Source organism: Callospermophilus lateralis, unplaced genomic scaffold, assembly GCF_048772815.1.
Source record: "Callospermophilus lateralis isolate mCalLat2 unplaced genomic scaffold, mCalLat2.hap1 Scaffold_66, whole genome shotgun sequence".
NCBI classification, from domain to species: Eukaryota; Metazoa; Chordata; class Mammalia; order Rodentia; family Sciuridae; genus Callospermophilus; species Callospermophilus lateralis.
Window position 1 is genome coordinate 8,609,712 of NW_027514882.1, and position 5,815 is coordinate 8,615,526.

The following is a 5,815-nucleotide window of genomic DNA, read 5'->3' on the forward strand; positions in this document are numbered from 1 at the left end:
GTTTCCCCAAATTAACTGAATCTTTAAAACTTAGAGAAAAGAATGTAGTCCACCATGTTCATAATGTTAAATAAAGAAAACAATGGAAAAAAGGTGTGCACAAACATTTGTCTACAGGGGCCATGAGAAGTCCCCGTTGGTCCAGTGTACTTCTGTGCTTTCTGGAGAACCAGTGGATCATAGAGAGGAACTGAGTCATTCTTCATTCTTCATTTCTTTTCTACCATGTATTTATTATGTTATAAAATGTATCTAGTAGGCATCTCTAACAACATGTTGAAAACTTAACTCATTTTTCTCTCAAAATCTGCTCCTTTCAGTCTTCCCTATCTCAGAAATAAGAATGACAATTTAATTCCCATTATCCAGGTGCTCAAAGCCCAAAACTTACAAACCATCTTTGATCTCTTTTCTCTCACATTCCAACTCCAGTCCATTAGACAATATTATGTCTTTATTTTTATAATTTTATTGAGATATAGTTGACCTACAATAAATTGCAAATGTTTAAGGTGTACAATTTGATAAGTTTTGACATGAATATACCCATGAAACTATCACCAAAATCAAAAGAGTCTTTCATCCTTCTTTGTAATCCCTCCCCTCTCCTTTTATGGCTGTCTCCAAACATCTCCTGTCATTATAGATTGTTTTGCATTTTCTAGAATTTGATATAAATTATACAGCATTTTAATTATTTATTTTTCTGACTTCCTTCTTTCCAAGTAAGCATTTGAAACAGGCCCAGAATCTGACCACTCCTCTGCATCTGCTAAGCCAATATACAGGCCAAACCCACATCATAAGTTACCTGAATGATTTCAATAGCCTTCTTCTGTCCTTGCTTCTGCCCTCATTTTCCCCCAATATCTATTGTCCTGATGGCAACTAGAGTGATATTTTTAAATATAAATTTGATTGTCTCTCTCTCTTCAAAATCTTCCTGTAGCTTCCCATTTCCAAATAAAAGTCAATGAGTTTAGCCAGGCCTGGTCGTACTCATCTGTAATCCCAGCAGCTCAGGAGGCTGTCAGGAGGATCCTGAGTTCAAAGCCAGCCTCAGAAATGTAGTGATTCCCTAAGCAACTCAGTGAGACCCTATCTCTAAATAAAATATTTTTAAAAGGACTGTGGGTGTTGCTCAGTGTTTAAGTGCCTCTGGGGGTTCAATCTCTGGTATCAGGGAAAAAAAAGGAAAAAAAAGCCATGACTTTATTATGGACTGCCCTGCCTTATTATGGACTGCTCTTAATCAATGTGACTCCCCTCATCCTTTTCTCCCCACTTCCTAACATTCTTCTCTTGCTCTGTTAGTTCCATTTAAATACACCAAGCCCACCCCTGCTTCAGAGCATTTACACTTGCAACTTTGCCTCAACCTTAACTCCCCAAATCATCTGACTATCTAACTACCCCCTCACTTTATCATGTCTTTGTAACAGTGGCATTTCATGTGATAAAGGCCTTCCCTGGCCACCCTACACAAAATAGAGCCTCTTGCCATGACTATCAAGCCCATCACCCTGCCTTTCTTTCTCTTCAGACTTGCCTTACCACTTTAGACTTCTCTTACTACTTGCCTTACATTTGTTTATCTACTTGACTGCTCCAACCCAACCTCAAACACAATTTCCAACACGAGCAGGAAATTAGTTGTTTTGTTCACTACTGTTACATCAGTGACTAGGGAAATGCCTAGAATGTATGAGAGAGTTAACAAATGATTTGTTGGATAAACTCATGGGTCCAATGATATTATAAATATACTACACTATTAACCTAAACACATATATTAACTATTAAGCCCCCATATATAAATAGTACTGAGAGGACATAAGCTATGGGAACAAGGCATTTAAGGTCCACCTCTCAGCAGCATGCATCCTCAACTCCAGGAATGTACCCCTGAATGTTTGTGTTGAATAAAAACATAGTTGTTGTGGAGAGTAGTTGTTTGGTTACATGATACTGAAATATTTAAGCAGATCTTTAAAAACTAGTTTTAATTTTTTCTTATTTTTCTTATTATAGAATATGGTATGTTGTAGAATTTTTCTTATTATAAAATAGAGATTAATGATAATTCATTGGTGGAAAAATCGGAATAGCAAAATGATCTAATTGCATATTATCTTCTTGATATTTACTTTGACTCATAATCAGATATAATTTTATATGCATAATTAGTGCTTCCAGTTACTGAATAACTAGCTGCTTAGTTTGTAGAGTTTTCAATATTTTGATTTATCAGTATCATTTTTTAAACTTATTGCTTTAAAGACATATTAACTAGTCTGGTGGATAATGAGAAGAAAATTTCTCAACTGGCCACAATAAGGTAGTGGTAGTTCTTTCTACCAGGATACATACAATTAGTGGATGAATCAGCATTCACTTTTACTCATAGCATTTAAATATGTGGCATTGATGTTTAATATAAGGTTATGTTAAAAACCTTCAGAAAAGTAACAGGATAGAATGTGGTGGTGATTCTTGGCATGGAGATAAATAATCTCAAGTGCATTATTCTTTAATACCTCAAAGGGAATTCTTACGGGGTAAGGGTTGAGTAATTGTTAAAGGTAAATGTATCCAGTTTGGGTGGAGGGGACATAAAATTGTAAGTATAAAGGGTTCCTAATGTCAGAGTACAATCTAAATGAGACAAGAAAAACATATCTGAAACAATTAATTGGCAGCATAATAACATATACCATTGGAAACTTGTGAAGGCACTTGCCTAGGAGCATTCAGAAGGCCTAACACTGCCGTTACCAGGAAGAACCTCATCTATTGTAAATGATGTGCCAGAGAATAGTGTTAAACATTATGGAGGACTAAATCTCTCCAAGAGGGGCAACAGATTTACCCTCACATATGAAACATTGGAAAAAAGTGGACAAAATACAAACAACAACAGTTCTCAGATATTAGATAATAAGCAGCATAAGAGTGACCTCTAAGATAAAGTTAAGCATGAGAGATGAGTGCTAGGATTATCCCAATTTACTCCCTGGAAAGAATTTTTCAGGCCACATTCAGAGAAGGGAAACTCAAATAGAAAATCTCCTGAGTTGAAGAGATGGATTTTAAAGTCTGAAGAGACCGATGCAGCTAGAAGTCACAGATCAGAGTAAAGGAGAGAGTAGAGAACTGCAGAGGGAGAGAGAGTGTGTACATGTACTAGCTCTCTAGACATCTATGGAGAGTTCCTCTGAAGTCTGTGGCTAAGCAACAATGGGCACACATGTAAGGCCAGAGAAAGAATCTTCAGAAAGGAACAGGATGGAAGGTGGTGGTGATTGTTGGCATGGAGATCAATTTTTGTAATCACCAGCTGGAATGGAAAATCTATAATAAAAGGGCATCAAGTAACACAGTCAGTAAAAGGCAAAAATTAGCCCAAAATTGAAGGTAATTCCTGTCTAGCAGAATCTTAAAAAGATAAAAATGTTTCCAAGATAGTTCAGAAAAAAGCTGTACACAGCTCAAGAATATTTAAAAGAATACAAAATATGTTTCCAAGATAGTTCAGCAAAAAGCTGTACACAGCTCAAGAATATTTAAAAGAATACAAAATATCCAATACTCAACAAGGTAAATTCACAATGTTTGGAATCCAATAAAAATGTATGAGGCATGCAAAGAGGTAGGAAAATATAACCCATGTTGAAAAGAAAATTAATAGAAATGATCATTAATTACACTGTGATAGACAGTGTAATAGACAGGACATTAATACAGTTGTATACCATATGTTCAAGATGCTATGGAAAAGCATAAGCATGTAAAGGAGAAAAAAGAAGATATAAAAGTGATCTAATTCAAACTCAGATAAAACAATGGCTAAGGTGAAAATTACACTGAATGAGATTAACAGCAAATTCTACATTGAAGAAGTCAATATCAGCAAACTGAATATGCAGTGATAAAGGCTCTCCAAAATGAAACACGGAGAAAGAGACTGAACTGAACAGAGCATCAGTATGCACAGCTTCAACCAGTCCAATATATGTGTTATGGTAGTTCCTTAAAGAAGTGAGAAAAACACATTTGAAGAAATAATAAATAAAAATGTTCCATATCTGATGAACACTCAGATTCAAAAAGCTCAATGAACAAGAAAAATGATAAAGATGACAAATATACACTAAATGTTTAAAACCAGTGCTAAGAAAAAAATTGAAAAGCATCTACAGAAAACAGATACCATTATGTACAAAGGAGTGAGAGTAAAATCTCAAAATTCATTCAAGAACCATGCAAACCAGAAAACAGTACATCAATATTTTCAAGTGCTGAAAGAAAAAAACACTGACATCCTAGAATTGCATTCCAAATGAAAATATATTTCAAAATGGTGTAGTCTTTAATGCAAAAGAATTAAGTTGAACCCTACCCCACATAAAAATTACCTCAAAATGGACCGCAGACATAAATGTAAGAACTCAAAATGGACAACACATATATATGTAAGAACCAAAACCAAATGTAAGAAAGCATAAGTAAATCTTGGAGTAGACAATGACTTCGTAGTTAAGACACCAAAGGCCCAAGCAACAAAAGAAAAAATAATAAAGTAATAAACTTCATCAAATTTAAAACTTTTAAAGGCTACCATCGAAGAAAGTGAAAATACAATCATAGAAGAAAATATTTACAATTCATGTAGTTAGAATATAACTACCTAGAATATATAAGCAATTCTTATTGTTCAATATGAAAAGACAAATGGCAAGAAATTAGAATAGACATTTCTCCCAAGAAAATAAGCAAAAGCCAATAAGCAAATGAAAGGATACCCAGCACCATTAGGGAAATGTACAACCTCAGTGAGATACTACTTCACATCTATTAAGATGGTTATAATCAAAAAGATAATAATAAGTTGGCAAGGATGTGGATCAATGGGAGCCCTCACACACTACTGGTAGAGATAGACTACAGACCTAAATGTAGCAGCTAAACCTCTACAACTTCTGGAAGAAAATATAAAAAGCTGCTTGGCAGAGACTCTCTCAGCCTCATGCTCTCTTTTTTCTCTCTCTCCTCTCAGAAATAGATCAGACTTAAAAACTTTGTCTCATGCTGGGCGTGGTGGTACATACCTGTAATACCAGTGGCTCAAGAGGCTGAGGCAGGGGGATTGCAAATTCAAAGCCAGCCTCAGCAAAAGTGAGGCACTAAGCAACTCAGTGAGACCCTGTCTCTAAATAAAATACAAAATAGGACTGGGGATGTGGCTCAGTGGTGGTATGCCCCTGAGTTCAATCCCCAGTACTAAAAACAACAACAACAACAAACTTTGTCTATTCTACATTCATTGTTATGGAAATGCAAAGGTAAGCTGACAGACTAGGACAAAGTATTGGCAAAACATATATCTCTCAAGAGAATGATATCTAGGATACACAAATGATTCTTGCAACTTACTAATAAGAAAAATGACCCAATTTGAAAGGATGGGCAGAAGATTTTTTTCTTCACCAAAGTAGATACAAATATGGTGAATGTGCACATGAAAGGATATCCAACATAATTTGAAATGTAAATCAACACTGCAGTGTTATTACACATACAGTAGGATGGACAAACTTTAAGACTGATCATAACAAATGTTGACAAAGATGAAGACTATGGTATCTCTCTTAGAACTGCAGACTATAACATGTAGTACAAACAATGGCACAAACTGTTAGATAACTGTTTGGCAGTTGCTTTAAAAATTAAATCACATCTGTCGAGATATTTACTCCAGAGAAATAAAAGCATACATCCACACTGAGACTTGTGCACAACTATTCATGGTGGTTTT